At 42.1% G+C, this 17,241-nt stretch overlaps 3 non-coding genes across 3 annotated transcripts; all 3 read left to right on the top strand.

The window, feature by feature from the left end:
- Positions 1 to 9,056: 9,056 nt before the first annotated feature.
- On the top strand, positions 9,057 to 9,215 carry LOC120965498 (U1 spliceosomal RNA). Its single transcript, XR_005758552.2, has one exon. It is a non-coding gene; the product is annotated as a U1 spliceosomal RNA (small nuclear RNA).
- A 3,303-nt stretch (positions 9,216 to 12,518) lies between these two features.
- Positions 12,519 to 12,675, top strand: LOC120965499 (U1 spliceosomal RNA). Its single transcript, XR_005758553.1, has one exon. It is a non-coding gene; the product is annotated as a U1 spliceosomal RNA (small nuclear RNA).
- Positions 12,676 to 17,081: 4,406 nt separating this feature from the next.
- LOC120965501 (U1 spliceosomal RNA) lies at positions 17,082 to 17,241 on the top strand. The gene has a single exon (XR_005758554.2). It is a non-coding gene; the product is annotated as a U1 spliceosomal RNA (small nuclear RNA).

Raw genomic sequence — 17,241 nt, 5'->3', positions numbered from 1 at the left:
AGCAAGCGAGCCGCCGCGCTGGCTGGACTCCGCGTCGCTGGGCGAGCTCGCCGGCGACCGCCGCGCTCGAAGCTGGCCTCCGCGCGAGCTTCCATTCCGGGTGAGCTGGCCATGGCTACGCGCTGGCCTCCGCGACCTGGCCATGGCTGCCGTCGTGCTCGAAGCTGGCATTCGCGTCTCCGGCCAAGCTGTCCTGGGTCGTGGCGGCGGACGGGTCCGTGGTCATCTGCGACGACCGCGCCATGGCCAAGGCCGGGAGTTCTGCGGCTGGTCCTTCCGCCCTTCCCGCCCGGCTGCATGTTCGGCCGCGATTTTACATCGAGGAAATTGGAGCTAGCTAGCTCGATTCGTCCGAAGCAAAAGTCGATTGGAGCCTGGCTATTAGAGCTAGCTAGCTCAATTCGTCTGCCATTGAAAGCCACCGGAGATCTCCATGGGGAATTTTAGAGGAAGATAGTGAATTTTAGAGGAAGAAGAAAGAACTGACATGTGGGCCCCACATGCTAACGGTCAAAGTAACGGGGTTGACTTTTTCAGCCCCGACGGGTGGGCTCAGCATGTTATAATCACGCTTAAACGATCTGAATCGGCCACTTTTCTGACTTGGTAGTTTTTAGGCAAAGATTAGAACAAAAGTGATAGTTTTTCGCACAAATTTGTAAAGTGGTAGTTTTTAGGCACGGTTCCACGAATTGTGGTAGTTTTTTGTTAAATACTCAAAAAAACAAAACAAAACAAAGGCCTCGCCATAGTGATCAACTTCTCTCAAAACAATACCTTCAACAATGCAATTGCCAGACACAACTAATGAATGTCACACCTTAGATTTTCACCCTGAAAGTCATGACTCGGTACCCAAGAAGCACCAACAAAAATAAAATCTTTCGTGCTACCGCCCTCACTTGTCACTGCTGCTTCTGAAAGTTATCAAATAACTAGCTGGAACTAGCTGACTCAATCGCCTTCAAGGCCCCCTCTGTCGGTTATTTACCATCCACCCGGGCCGTTTGCGTCCCTGACTTTTGTCGTTGCTTTATTTAGCCCAGCTATGTGATGCGCCATGCATGATTTCCATGTACACATCTCTAACTATGAGCCAATGAATCAACGATACATGTGCTAAGTGCTAAGTGCACCCACCTCCAAGTACAGAAGCAAGCACACTGCATTATTTGCCCACGCACACGAGGGATGTGAAGGATGGGCGGTGCTGTCCGTATTACTCCCTTGTGAAACACATTCAGTTCAGTTCAGTGGTTGAGGAATGCCTATGATTTGTATTTCACAAGGTACACAAATCATAGGCATTATTGGTTTATACAAAAAGAACAGTGACAGCTTCGACTAACGCGTGATACATGAACATCTCGCAAATAACAACAAAAAATGGAGTGTGAACAGGGGTTCACCGTCGTGTACGTACTTATGCTGCGGGTCAAAATGATTCTCTGGAACATTGCACCCGTCAAGCTAAACTATGCATCCGATGGTCAAGTTTATTAAATTATCCAATTCCTGTCTCTTTGTACGGGTGTACATTTGCAGAGGTAAGCTATATACTTAGCTGGTCAGGCCAGATTAGTTTTCACTGAAGCCAACGTCTCGTCCATCGCTGTGGTTTGAACGACTTACAGACTGAATGAGGTACAAGTGACACGACAGGTGTGGACTACATAATACCGCTTCTAGAAAAAGTTTTTTGTATGGTTTGCGGGCTGTATTCTCCGCAGGTCCGCCTCTGATGCCAGAGCATCTCCAACATCGTCCATTAAGAAGCTTCTGAAGGCCACAAGAAGCTTCCAAAGAAAAGTTTTTTTAAAAGTTCAATTCCTTGAAGTATTTTTTCATGGAAGCTTCCAAAGGCCACAAGAAGCCCCACAGCCCCCACGCGCCGCTTGGGCCCCTGGACCTTTGATCCACCCGCCTCTCAACGCCCACGACTCTATATATACCTGAAAATACCTCTGGATTTTTAACCCTAGTATTTTACCCTCCGCATCTCTCTGTTCCATGACAATCCGATCTGAAGACCTTTTCTCGTACTCTGTCGAAGGGGAAATTCTGCATGGTGGTCATCTTCATCAACTTTGGAGGCCGCCATCATCGTCCGTGAGCAGTTTCCTTTGGACTATGGTCCATAGCAGTAGCTAGTTGGTTTCTCTCCCATATTTCTCAATACAAACAGCACATGAGCTAGTCTCCTCTGAGGCGACTCGGGAGCCAACCCTAGCGCCGCCGCCGCATTTTCCCCCTCTCCTCCCCTCCCTCCGCCGCCGCCTGAGGGCCTCCGAGGCGCGGGTGCTCGGCCCCAATGATGGTGGCGGCGGGATCTGGCGCCTCCTCTCCTTTGGAGGGCCTTGGTTCCCGGGGGCGGCGGCCCTGGCCGGTGGGCGCGGTGCAGCCGGCGGGCTCTGGTGGGCAGCCTTCCACGGCCGTGCGGGCGGAGTGGGGGCTGCGGACGCTGGCGCAGTGGCGGCTCCTCGCAATCCGTCATGGCTCCATGTAGAAGATCCGCCCCTGCTCCGATCTGTCCCGATCCATGCTGGCACCGGTCCTTGGCGGCTGCTTTCGGTGTCCCCTATTAACGGCCTGCCGGATCTGGCGTGCGGGTGAGGGTCCGGGAGAAACCCCTGGCTGACGCCTTTGGCGCCGATCCCCTTCCTGGAGGCTTTGGGGTGGATCCTCTCCCTTCCGCCTCCTCCTCGAGCTATGGTGAAAGCTTTTGTTCCCCTGTTCTGGGCGTCGACGGCACCCTGGTGTCGTGTTCCTTCTTGAAGGCGGCGGCTGGGAACAGCTCTTGGTGGCGGGGCTGCTGGTGGCGTGGTGGCGGTGCGACTTCGGCCTTCTACTTGGTGTTGCGCCTTGCTTCGCGGGACCAGCGGACGGTTTCTTTGGTGGAGCGGTGCTTCATCCATCCATTGATGGCGACGGATCTTGACGGCGTGGCGCAGTGCAGATTCGGAGTTCGATGTGGGAGGATGGACTCGCGCAGGAGGACGACGCTGTCTGGCGTCGTGGTGGCGTCGATGGCAGAGAGACCTGGCAAGGTAGATGCAACAGTACAACTCTGAAGATGGACTCGTGGCAGGTGGCTGCGGGGGCCTCATACCCGGCAGGCGTCCTGGTTGAGGAGTGCACCGGACTGGTAGGTGCCCCATACCAGGCAGGCGTCCTGGTTGGGACCTCAGGTCTTAGATGTTTAGGTTTGGTTGCGATGTCTGTTTGGTATTAGGCCCAGGCTATCAGCGCCCCTTCATCAATTGGATAGGTGTAGCGACAGTTGGTGCTTAGACGGTGGCTTTAGTCTTGCTGTTGTATGACTTTATAAGGTCTTGTGAGAATAATTAATAAAATGACCGTATGCATTGTCCAGATGCAGAGGCCGGGGGTCATCCTCCTTTTCTAAAAAAACATGAGCTACCCTATATGATTGTGATCTATTTGGTGTAATCTCTTGGTGCGTTTTTGTGGTGTGATGAATTGACACTTTATGACCAGATTTATCCATGAATCTTTTTAGGTCTACTTGGTTTGTTTGTTGCATAACCCTTATTCATGTATGCTCCCCGGTCTATTCTTTTTTGCTTTGGCCAAGTTTGAGGGGTGATCTTCATGAGGGAGTTCTGTATGATATTTGGGTTCAATCTTACAAGTAATCTACCGCAATAACATAATGTAGAACAGACTTGTAGTGTGTTGTTTCCACTAGAGATAAAAATATGATTGTGTAGTTTTCCTTTGAACACAGGCTGAAGACAATATATCATCTACTTCATGTCATCATATTTAATGCAATAGTCTATTTTTACTTAATACTTTCATATGCAAGTTGGATAGCGGGTGGGTCATTAGTTATAGATGCAGTTGGATAATTGTCTAGAATTATTTGGACGTGATGCTCATATGTTGATTATGCCATGGATAGTCATAATTATAAAAATTGCAATTTAATCGGTACGCAACTGTAATTTGATCACCACACAGTGCTTTCTTTTGAAGAGAATCTACTAGTGAACTTATGGATCACGATCCATCTTCTTCAAATATTCTCTCAACCTCAATCAAACAATCTTTTTATTCCTTAATTTTACTTTCTTGTTACAATTAAATCTTTCACACACATGTGCTTTTAATCCTTGTAACTAGTTAAGATAGTGAGACTGACAACCTCGCTAGTTTTGTTTGGGGCCAAGGCAATTTTGTATTTGTGAGTGCAGTTGATGATCATTGTATGTGTTCGCAAACTCTTTTTGGTTGTAAAACTTAATGTCACCTACTTTAAGGGAAAATTGTTCTTTGCTACAAATACTTGGATTTGGGGCCCACAACTTCCTAGTTCAGAGGAAGTAGCAAGCATCCTCAAGGCAGTTGTTGCCTTCTGGTAACCAGAGAATCCAATGTTTCCAATGGCATCCTTCTTCGAGATGAAGTAGTCATCATAGGCCCGGACACCATTGTAGAGGCGATCGAACACAGTTCAACTCATCCGGAATCGACGGTGGAAAAAGGACTCGAGTAGCGCATCGAGGACAAAGTAGTGATCAATCAACATCATATGCCTTCGTGCCCTCTTCTGATTCAGAACTCAATGCCCCTCGAAATTGAGAACATGCTCCTCCGCACGCTGGCATCTTCGAGAACCACATGCCCAATCACCGTTTCATCCTCATATTTGTCCCCATCTGACGAGGATGAATCCATGAACTCGGCATAGAAGTACTATGTGGCCCAAATCATCATGTTTCCTTCAAAGTAAACAATAAAAACGTCAATAATATTGGATATGGCATTTGGAGGAGCACTTGCCCGGTGTGGTATCCGTCATGGACGACAAGGGTGAAGGGTACCTGAGCGGTGGCCGTACCAAGGGTGGCATGAAAGCTTATGGAAGTCAGCTGGCAGAGGTCCGACAAGGCCTAGGTGACGGAGTGGGTAGTACAGCTGTGACGGAAGTCTCAGACTACGCGGATACACAACAAGGGTGGAGGGACGGAGTGAGAAAGGGGCTCTAGATGGAGTTTTTATGTGGGCTAGGGTTGTCGGGGTCTGACGTGGTTGCTGTCGAGACGTGCGCAAACCTCCCCCAGGTTTGCTTCTAGTTTGTGGGAATTCGGACATGCGATTGATCCGTGGATGTTTCATGATTATGTTGGAGAGCTCAAAGTGTCTGGACCACGTGGTCTGGATGTTTACGGGCGGTCTGATGCACGACATTGGAGGTTCCCTAACCTTACTTCTATCAACTCAAAGTCTTACGCGCATGTCTACAGGTATGATTGCCAATCAAGTTTTTAGCAACGGTCTATTTTATTTTAAGAAACACATTACATATGAATATGTTTAAAAATTCAAGTTTTTAGCATCGGTGTATTTTATTTTAAGAAACACATTACATATGAAGATGTTTACAAACACGCACGCACATTTTTCATGACAACCCAGAATCTTACACATAACTATAGTTATGAGAACCCCTAACTTCGTTCTGTATGATAAGACATCTACAATTGGAAATTTTGTCACAGTCAAATTAAAGACACAAAAACCATGCAAAGTGTTTTCTTGCAAAAAGGTTAAAGATTATACTCCCTCGGTTTCATAATGTAGTGTGTATATTTTTTTGAAAAGTCAAACTTTGACAAGGTTTATAAAGAAAACTATTTACATCTACAATACCAAAAATATAAAATATGAAACTACATCTAATGATGTATGTTTGACATTCTAGATGTAAATGCTTTTCTCCACAAACTTGGTCAAAGTTTGTGAGGTTGGACTTTTCAAAAAATATATATGCACCACATTATTGAACGGAGGGAGTATATGAAGTAGCAAAAACCCTTGTTAAAAACACTCCCACGGAAAATGAAAAATACATCCAAATCTTTGAAGGTGTCGAAGTCTTCTTCTTCTTCATGCATCCACCGATCATGTGCTTGAGAAAAGCTTGTTGTCATCTATGGGCCTCCTTCTTAGTGTAGCAAACTTGTTAAACCGAGGAACTTCTAGAAACCTTGCCAAGTTACCTATTGCATGCCAAAGTTACCTATAAAATTGGGGGAGCTGGTCGAGTTAGAAACATGGTGTATTCCCCACAGCCAGTGATAGTGTTACGGCCCAATGATGTCTCACCTCTCTGATTGTTGGCCAAAGTAGGCCGGCCCGAGGCCGGCCCATGGGCTCTATAGAAGGAAGATTCCGAGAACTTGTTGTTAAAGATAAGGAAGCCAGGTCCGTGGAGGACTCTCCTCCACCAATGTAGCCGACTAGGACCGTGTAATGCTAGAGGTCCTGGTATATATATGCGCCAGGGCGAAGCTAGTCAATACACACATTACTTTACAAGTTAGTCCCTCAATCATAACATGTACTCCGTACACCCCTATACATCAATACAACATAAGCAAGAGTAGGGTTTTACCTCGTATGAAGCATCTGAACCTGGGTAAATCCAGTATCATGATTACCCTCTAACCTGCTGATCACCACATCGGGATACCCTATCGAGGGATCTGCCGGATTCGACTCTAACACTCAGTGCTTTCCACATGTAAGAGATATCCTCAAGTAAGCATTATTTTCGTTGTTTGTCAAAGGGTAGGTAGGTTGATGTTTTAGTGTACATGAGCCCATCTTATCTATACCAATGTTTAGTGTGCCACTGCTGACGAGAAATGCCCTTGCGCATGGGTGACATACACAAATTGACAAAAGATTTTGTAAAGTTTGCTGGTCTCATTCGCCAAAGGCTAGATACAGCTTTTGGCCAGCCATATCCTACTGCTCACTAACAATGATTGCGGAGCAGCTTGACCCAATACTAAAGAGCGTCCTTCCTTGAATAGGCAGTTTCCGGAAGTTTCCAGCGAGAATCCGGGCCGGTTTTGGAAATCTTCCAAGCCAATTTTGAGAAGCTTCATGGTCGGGTTTTTCTTTTTAGTTTGTTTTCAGTTTAATGATTGGTCTTTTATTTTCCCTGTTTTTGTCTTCATTTTTCTTTTTATTTTATTTTTTTGCTTACTGTATAATTTTATTTTTCTATTTCATTGTTTCAATTTGCGAATATATTTCAAATCCGTGAACATTTCCCACATTCATGAACAAATTTAAAATTGTACATAAAAATCATGAGCATTTTTTGAATTTGCAAACATTTTTTGTATTTACGAACGGTTTTGAACTCATAGATAACTTTTAAATTGGTGAACCTTTTGGAATATATAAAAAAAATCACCAAAAAAATTGAATTCATGTCATGAATATTTTTTAATTCATGACTCGCAAACTTTTTTGAATTCATCATTTTTGTAAAATTTTCAATATTTTTGGAATTGATGGAAATTTTCTAACTTCGGGACAGTTAGAACAAATCCATGAGCATTTTTTTTAATTCATGTAGTTTTTTGAATTCTTAAACATTTTTCAATTCATGAAGATTTTTTGCATTCACAAACATTTTTAATTCATGATTTTTTTAATTCACCAACATTTTTTGAGTTCAAGAGTTTTTTGCATTCATGAACATTTTTCAAATTTATGAACATTTTTAATCACAAATACTTTTTAAACTTCACTCACATTTTTAAATATTGCAAATGATTTTTAAAATTCACAAACATATTTGAATTCACCGACACGAAAGAGGGGGCTCCCCTTCAAGCCCCCTAACGGGTGTGCTACTCGGACAAAACATCTGCTCGGACCAAGGTGCGGTGTCTGGGGTGCGTGTCGTGATAAGGGATCATCTCGCGGGATGGGGTGCATGGAGTCCCCAAGACGGGGTTTGAGGCGCGCCGTGGCAATAGCGGTGGCTCACCGAGCAAACCAAGGACTCTTGATGTGACAAATCGAGGGGGGGAGTGGTGCCCCTCCCTGGGCCGCGTTGTGCGCGGGTACGATGTCCATATATGGGGTACAATCGCGTCGTCCCATACCCTGACCGATGATGGTTGGCTACGTGTGTCAGTTTAAAAGGCTTGTGGTCATCGTGTACAATAGATATCTATTATTCATGTTCATAGTGTCAGGTAGGGACAGAAGGGAAGTCAACTAGGCCCTTGAAGTACAAAAGGGTAAATTGGCAACATTAGTAGGAAAGGGAGAAATATACAAAAGAACACACAAAAGCACTGGTAGAGTAATCTAGGAGTTGCATTGTAGCTCCGATCTCGGCAATCACCCGTCGACAGTACTTTGTGGTTTTCATTTTACACTTATTTCTTGCTTGGTGCACTAACTTCCATCACATGCGCATATAACTGAGAGAATCGTGTGATGCATGAAGCATATGATTCATATTAGCCAAAAATGTACCATTACAAAGGGCTATTGCGTGAGGGCTATTGCAAATTTGGGACATTTAGGATACCATGTAACCGTCCTTATGTCAAATAAATGAACTGAATTTTCAAAACTAAGATCACTTTTGGATTCGTTTGGTTGAACTAAATGAACTAAGAGTTTCAGAATTGCATCTCTCATATAGGTCGGCAATTGTATATCACATTGATTATTTTTTATTTCAGGGAAATATATTTTTACTCGCAAAATTTCAACAAAAATGTAAAAATTAATATAGCACGAAATAGAGGAAAATATTTGTGTGTATAAAAATCCATCTGAATTAAAAAAATGTCCCCAATGTTTGTTTATTTAAAAAATCATATATTTAAAAAATATTCAGGCATATCTACATATTATTTATTTATATTATTAAACAAATCACATATTTACACCAAAAAGATAAATTAAATAAAAGTTAAAAACAATAATACCAAACCATAAAGGGTGAAACATGAATGCAAATAAATGAAAAGGAAATATTAATGATAAAAAATAAAGAGGAAATTAACAAAAGGATGAAAAAATAAGTAAAAAAAACTCACACGTGGGTTGGGTCATCAATGCAGGCAAAATGGGGCCACCAAAAAGGCTAGAATAGGATTTTCCGCTCCACGACGGTTTGGCTTGGTTTAGTACCACCTCGCCGGCGAGAGGAGGTAGGGGTGGTAGAGCAAGTGTATATAACTAGCACATAGGTCACCGATGCAGCATACCAACCTACCTAGACGGGGCTTACGACTGATCAAGAAGGGTCGTGGCCTAGATTAACGGCTCACATTGCACTTCGTGAGCGTGTTGTTCTACCATCTCCCCAATTGGGAGAATGGACGTCATAATTTTTGGTAGAGGGGTATGCGCGTGTGCGACCCCTACCAATCCAGAATATTCAAATTTAGAAATTGGTAAATTGTAGCTATGCATGTTTGGCAAACTATTTCTACTTCATCAAGTAAGCGTATGTGGTCTGTTTGGTTTGCCTTCAAAAGTTTGCAATGGCAAGACTTGCAAAAATAATAATAACTCTATGCAAAGTTGAGTACTCAGTTATGCAACAAGTCAATTAGTAGAAAATATTTGGGTCAATGCCAAATATTGGCATGTCAAAATTTAACATCAAACCAAGCATGACCACAATGTTCCTTTTGATGGCCTATGAATATCTGTACTACAAACATGTTTTGACACACAGTTTTCCTAGTGATGACATCTTCAAAACAAGGCTAGACTGTAATGTAGATTGTCAACTTAATTATGGGTTTGTGAGCAGGTAGCATATTATTACTGCAAGCTTAATTACTTTCCACATACTAAATTGTTTCTTCACAATATTCTTTTGAATGTGCCCCTGATATATCTAGCTATAATGTTTTTTCATGTGGAGTATGTCACAACAAGTTATCAATACGACTTGATGAGCCAAATCATGAATTAAAGAAACAATAGATGTTGGGATCGTCGGTCTAACTGGTTTACACACTCTATGTGCCAGATCACAGAACTGGCACTACAATCTAATGTTGGGATTGTCTTTTGCTCGATTAAGTTTGTCAAGCTTTTATTCATCATCATATAAACCAAGACTAATCTTCATCTTCTCCTCACTTATTAATTGTAGGGGACAAAGCTCCAGTATAGGCACTCATGTCAACTAGCACTAGCAATTTTTTAAAATCCTTCACTAAATTTAGTTTAATCACTGTTAATTTTTGGAATGACACCATGCTGTAGAACTGAGCCATAGGATCTCTTTTCTAGCTTCACCCTTTGTTATAGTCTGACAAGAAGCTTTGTCCTTCTTTGTAGAACTAATGACAATGTATACGGATTTGATGGTGTGAAGGCAACAGATCAAAGCTGAATAACCTCCATACATCAAATTATTAGATCATTACCCTTTATAACTCTAATGGTTTCTATGAATGCATGCACGCACACCCTACCCCTATGAGCACCTTCGAGAGAATGAGTTGGCCCTTTTTCACTGAGAAAACTCTAGAAATGCAAAACTTGTCAAAAATCCAAACAACTTCGCATGATGCCTTGAATTGGTCAAGAAGTTGATGCAAAAAATTTCGTGCCATTGGACAGATGTCGAATAACAATGTACTTTGAAACGGACCCTTTTGGCCTACCCGAACACACTCTGTTGAACATGGTCTACTTTTGGGCATCCTTGAAATTACCCCAACTTTTGCAAGCAGGTGGGCATGCCCATGGTAGGTATCCAGGTCTGGTTTGAACGACTTTCGAAACCGTATGCAAGTTGCGACACGTCCAGTCATTTATTGTCCTTTTCTAATCGAGAAAATTACAGAAAATGCAAAACTTGTGAAAACCCAAACAACTTGACATGGTGTCTTGAATTGGTCATACAAGGCCATGAAAAAATTGAGGCCGTTTAAGGAATGTAGCGAAACGAGGTGCTCCCGAACGGACCCATCTAGCCTAACCGAACACTCCCTGTTGAACATGGTATTTTTGGAAAATCTCATGACTGGCCACAACTTTTGCAAGCGGATTGGCATGTCCATGTTAGGCATACATGCTTGGTTTGAATGACTCCGACACCGTATGCACGTCGCAACACGTCCGGGCATTTATCGGTCTTTTTCACCGAGAAAACTTCAGAAAATGCAAAACTTGTCAAAAACTCAAACAACTTGACTTGAATTAGTCATAAAAGGCCATGCAAAATTTGTTCACAAATTCAAAAAATGTTCGGGGAGTTTTAAATAATGCTCGCGCTTTCAAAAAAAATTAGAATTCAAAAAAAATTCTGTTTTTAAAAAAAATATACAAAGATACAAAAAATATACAGGGAAACTCAAAAAAATGGTTTCAAATTTAAGTTCATGTTTTTATGTCTTTTAATTTTAAATTTGTTAGAGTTTTACAAAAAATGTTCAAAAAATATTCGTGTCCAAATTTTTGTTAATTATTATTTTTAAATGTTCGTGCTTTGACATTTTGAGCAATTTTTAAAGATAAAAACATTTTTAAAAATATTTATTAAATTTTCTGAAAATGCAGAAATTTGTATTTTATGAAAAAAAAGTTGAAAACGCAAACATTTCTTGTAATTTTGAGAAAACAATGAAAAGTACGATCATTTTTTGAAAAAGAAAAAATGAAGAAGAAACAAAAAGCGAACAAAAAAGAAACAAATAGTGGGAAAAGACCGGTTGAACAATGGGCCGGCCCAGCGAAACCGGGGCCTTCTCTGAACTGAAGAAGAAGGTAAGAAGAAGAAAGTAAATAGGCACAAGCGTTAAAATGTCTAGCTAGTTAGTGCAGTTTTCTTTGAACGCAGTGGTCATGAGTTTGATTCATGTCGCCCGCACTCTTTTTTGAAGTTTAAAAGGAAAGAGAAAAAAGCTGAGAGCACCATGTACTGGCAGTATGTACACTAGCCACGTATCAGCATGGATGACGTATTGTTTAAAAAGACCACCCTAACCTTTTTTATGAAGGGCTATGGAGAGATCTGAACCATCTATGTATTTAAGGGGTGTACCCAAGCAGAAGTGATAGTATATTCTTTTGGTAGAGATGAAGCCACTCGAGAGAAATGAGCGGGAGATAAAAGTCACACCAACGCAAAACGAATAATAAGGAGATCATGGCGTGAAGGTAGGAGATCAGAGCTGAATAACCTCCATAAATCAAATCATTATATTATCCTTTATAAACCAATAGATTGGTTTCTGTCTCCACCCTTGATCCACATCAAAAATCACAAAAGGTCAGTGATGGCTGCACAGATGATCCCCGACTGCTCACAATTCATGCAAAAATAGATATTTTTTTTTCACATTATCAAAAAATCACATATTTATGCAAAAAAGATTAATAAAATAAAAGTAAAAAACAAAAATACCAAACAATAAAGGGTGAAAGACGAACGAAAATATATGAAAAGAAAGTATTAATGATAAAAAATGAAGAGGAAATTAACAAAAAGAAATAATAATAATAGTAATAACAATAATAATATGTAAAAAGCCGGCATGTGGGTTGGGCCATCAATGGGCACGAAATGAGGCCACCAAACGGCTAGAATAGGATTTTCTGCTCAACGACGCTCTGGGTTAGTTTAGTACCACCTCGCTGGTGAGAGGAGGCGGGGGTAATAAAGCAAGTGTATATAACTAGCACATAGGTCACCGCTGCAGCATACCCCTACCTGGACGGGGCTTACGACTGACCAAGAAAGGTTGTGGCCTAGATTAACGGCTCACATTGCACTTGGTGAGTGTTATTTTACCATATCCCCAATTAGGAGAATGGACGTCATAATTTTTGGTAGAGGGGTATGTCTTGGCCAAAATCACTGTTCTGATCTTTTCAGCAATCTTTGCCGCAAAATGAACTCAATATAAAAATATTTCACGATCTGACTCTTTTAGCAACGCCACAGCCCGTGGCGTTTTTTCTTCACATAGAAACGCCGAGATAGCTCACGTTTCTTGTCCACATTCAAACACCAAGCTAAGTTGTGTTTTTTTTTTTTTTTTTGCTCCATATGGAAACGCCAAGGTAGGTGGCGTTGCCACGCAGGCCAAAACGCTACGAGCTTTGGCGTTTCTAGCTGAAACTCCCGCCGGCCCAGATAGAGGATCAAGTAATGAACACCAACGAGCTCTGCACATGCTAAAGTGTCCACCAAAGCAAAGCTCTTCTTTGACGAATCCGATACGATTGCCCTTAAAAGAAGCAGCCAAAGGGTCCGACCAGACATGCAGTACCTAGTCATGTGCCTGCATGCATCTAGCTGAAACTCCCGCCGGCCCTGCCCGGGGTCCACGTGCCTCGCCGCGCCGTTCCTCTGGAACCTGGGGTTCTCGAAGTCCTGGTACAGCGTCTGGTTCATGACCGCCTGCAGGTGGTACAGCACGGCCTTGGAGCAGTGCCGGCCAGCGATGGCGAGCTGGTGCGGCCGGAGCAGCAGGTTCAGCTTCTCTGACAGCCCGTTGTCGAGCTCCTCCACCTGCTGGATCAACGCCTTGCAGAGCTGCTTCACCGAGAGCTGCGCCGGGAAGTGCCGGCCTTGCAGAGCCTGGAAGCCTACTGCTCGGAGCTCGTGGCAAAATAAAATTCCAGCGGGAACAAGACTAAACAATCGATATAATTAGTTATGCTCGTAGGAAGTTGTAACGTTCGGCCTGCAGCCTCTTAAGTTAAAACTAGTACGTACTACGGAATGAATGAGGAGAGTATAATCAGGGCATGTCCATCGGTCGATCTTCAAGCATGCATGTGGCCGTGCGACGGCGGAATATTAGCGGAGCAGTACGTACATGCACACGAGCGTGGGTTTCAGCTAGAAACGCCAAAGCTCATGGCGTTTTGGCCTGGGAAGCAACGCCAGCTTGCTTGCCGTTTCCATGTGGAGCGAAAACGCGAGCTAGCATGGCGTTTGAATGTGGAGCTGAAACGCGAGATATCCCGACGTTTCTATATGGAGAAGAAACGTCATGGGCTGTGACTTTGCTAAAAGGGCCAGATCGTGAAATACTTTTATGTCGAGTTCACTTTATGGCAAAGATTGCTAAAAAGGTCTAAACAATGATTTCGGCCGTATGTCTTTGTGCGGCCCCTACCAATCTAGAAATTTTAAATTTAAAAATTAGTAAATTGTAGCTATGCATGTGTTTGGCAAGCTGCTTCCACTTCATCAAGTAAGCGTATGTGGTATGTTTGGTTGTCCATTAAAAGTTTTGCAATGGCAAGACTTGCAAAAATAAAAATAACTCTATGCAAAGTTGGGTACTTAGTTTTGCAATCAGTCAATTAGTAGCCAATATTTGTGTCAATGCCAAATATTGGCATGTAAAAAATTAACATCAAACGAAGCAAGAACACAATTTTTCTTTTTGATGGCTTATGAAAATATATGTACTACAACATGAATTATTTTTTTTGCGAAAACACTACAAACATGATTTGACACACGATGTTCCTAGTGATGATATCTTCAAATCAAGGCTAGACTACAATACAGATTCTCAATTTAATTATGGATTTGTGAACAGAGAGCATATTGTTACTACAAGCTTAATTACTTTCCACACACTAAATTGTTTCTTTACAATATGTTTGGAATGTTCCCCTGACATATCTAGCTTTAAAAACTTTTCATGTGGAGCATGTCACAACAAGTTATCGATGCGACTTGATGAGGCAAAACATGATTTAAAGAAACAATGGATGTCGGGATCGTAGGTCTAGCTGGTTTACACACTCTGTGAGCCAGATCACATAACTGACATTCCAATCTGATGCTATTAATTACTTTACATATTGTTTCTTTGTTTTTGCTCCATTAAGTTTATTAAGCTTTTGTTCATCATCGGATAAACCAACACTAATCTTCATCTGCTCTGCACTTATTAGCTGTAGGGGACGAGTATACGCACTGGTGTGAACTGACACTAGCGATTTTTTAAAATCCTTCACTAAATTTTGTTTAATCATTGTTAATTTTGGGAATGACGCCATTGCTATAGAACTGAGCCATAGGATCCCTTTTCCAGCCTCACCCTTGGCTATAGTCTGACAAGAAGCGTTGTCCTTCTTTGAAGAACTAATGACAATGTATAAGGATTTCACGGCCTGAAGGCAGAAGATCAAAACTAAATAACCTCCATACATTAAATTATTAGATTATTACCCTTTATTACTCAATAGATTGGTTTTTCTACGCCCTTGATCCACATCGAAAATCACAAAAGGTCGGTGATGGCCCCACAGATGATCCCCAACTGCTCACACTGTGCGCTCTGCTCCAAGAACGGCGCCCCCAGCCCGGCTTCGTGGAAGTAGCGGTTGCAGTCGCGCACGGCCGAGGGTACGTCCCGAGCTCTACTCTTGGCGTCGGCGTAGGCGTGCTTGTCGATCAAGTGCTCAGCGAACAAGAACAAGTTGCTCGCACGCTGGTAGATGAAGTAGCACGTCTGGAAGGGATCTCACGCCTTGGGCTGCGTGCGCGGATCCTCCAGCCACGCCCTGGCCTTGGCTTCCGTGGCGGCAGCCAACTTGGCGCCGATGTTCGCCGTGGCCTTGGCGAGCTCCCGTGCGCCATCCCCGGTTTGTGCCACTGCCGACAGTGCCTTCACGCAGAAGCCGTAGTTGAAGCGCGTGTCCTTGGCAGACGCCGCCATGCACGTTGCCTCCAGGTTCGCGTAGGCTTTGGTTGACATGATCAAGACGGCGCTGAGGGCAGTGGCGACAGCGAGGAGCTTGCCCATTAAGGCCCTCATCGATCTCAGCTTCTCAAGCTAGTGGTTATGTGTGCGGGGCCGATACTGTGTATGTATTGTTGGTGCTTGATGCTTTTTTTTTGTTATATGCGTGAGGAGAGCATACGTATATATAGCCTTTATAGGTGTGTATATATATAGATAATATATGGTGGTAATGTGAGAGATCAAAACCTGATCTTTAGTGTTAATACAGCTCATTTAATAAGGAGTGGAAAATAGCAATGCTAAATATATGCGATACTTCTTGAAATTCATAAATCTCCATAAATAAGGGAGGTCAAGCAGCACCCATCCTGTATTTCTTACATTTAAAGACAAAGATTAACTGGAAATTCAATTCGGCTCTTGGGAGCACATGCTCCTGCGCATGAAAAAACGCATTTTACAAATGTTAAAAAAACTGAAAAAATTAGATGTGTTCTTTGTCATAGTCAAATGCTACTGTAAATTTTTAGGGGGGGTGGGAGCTTAAATATTTTGACCTGTGCAAAAGAATAACGCAAGACGAACACCAAATGATACCTACAATTATTACACATTTTTTTCCACCAACGAAGCACTGCTATCCTGTTTCTCATGATATTTGTCAAGCATGCTTATTACACTAACAATATATCTACAAAGAAATCAGAAAGTTTAAATTTTATTTACTATGTTTTTCAATTTGCTATTATCTAGGAGCAGATGTTCCCCAGAGCCAAAACGGCGAACCCAATATTCACTTCTTAAAATCGATAAATAATGTGTCATGTGTTGCTGCTAAATACTCAGTCCTAAATGCCTCATTTAATAGGTATTTTTGTTTAGATTTTCAATTTTTCTTGTTTCTTTTTCCAAAATTTCTATCATGGATATTTTTAAAATAGTTATGGATGTTTATTTTGACATACATAGATATTTTCAAATTAGTGCCCTAAAGAAATTACACATTTTTTGGTGGTTTACATAATATTTTTCTCTTGTACTATGCATACTATTTGATATACTATACTTCCAAATTGTATGAATACATTTTAAAAGTAGGAAATAAATTTACTCCCATTTAGTGCAACTTGTACTTTTTTGCAAGAAAGTATTGTACTAAATCAATGACAATTAATATGGATCAGAGGAAGTATAATATTTTAAATTTAGTATTTTATTATGATGTTCAACTATTTAAAATACATGCATTTCCTTAAAATACAAAAGGTGAAAATTTCTTCGCCCTCGGGCGGTGGCAGCTTCCCTCCCACATCGGGGTGGCAATGGGTATATATGAAAAAATTCAATTATAAAAATATATTTAATACATTTTTAATATGTTATTAAAGTGTTTTTAACAATTCAAAAGTTCTGCATTTTCTTAAAATACAAAAGATATGTCTTTCTGCTCCATGACGCTCTCGCTTGGTTTAGTACCACCTCGCTGGTGAGAGGAGGTGGCGGTGATAAAGCAAGTGTATATAACGAGCACATAGGTCGCTAATGCAGCATACCCCTATTTGGATGGGGCTTACGACTGATCATGAAGGTTCGTGGCCTAGATCCACGGCTCAAATTGCAATTGATGAGCATGTTGTTCTACCATCTCCCCAATTGGGGGAATGGACGTCATAAGTTTTGGAAGAGGGGGTATGCGTTTGTGCAGCCACTA

Source organism: Aegilops tauschii, chromosome 5 (genome assembly GCF_002575655.3).
Source record: "Aegilops tauschii subsp. strangulata cultivar AL8/78 chromosome 5, Aet v6.0, whole genome shotgun sequence".
NCBI classification, from domain to species: Eukaryota; Viridiplantae; Streptophyta; class Magnoliopsida; order Poales; family Poaceae; genus Aegilops; species Aegilops tauschii.
Note: the sequence above shows the minus strand (reverse complement) of the source record. Positions and strands in the feature narration are given on the sequence as shown.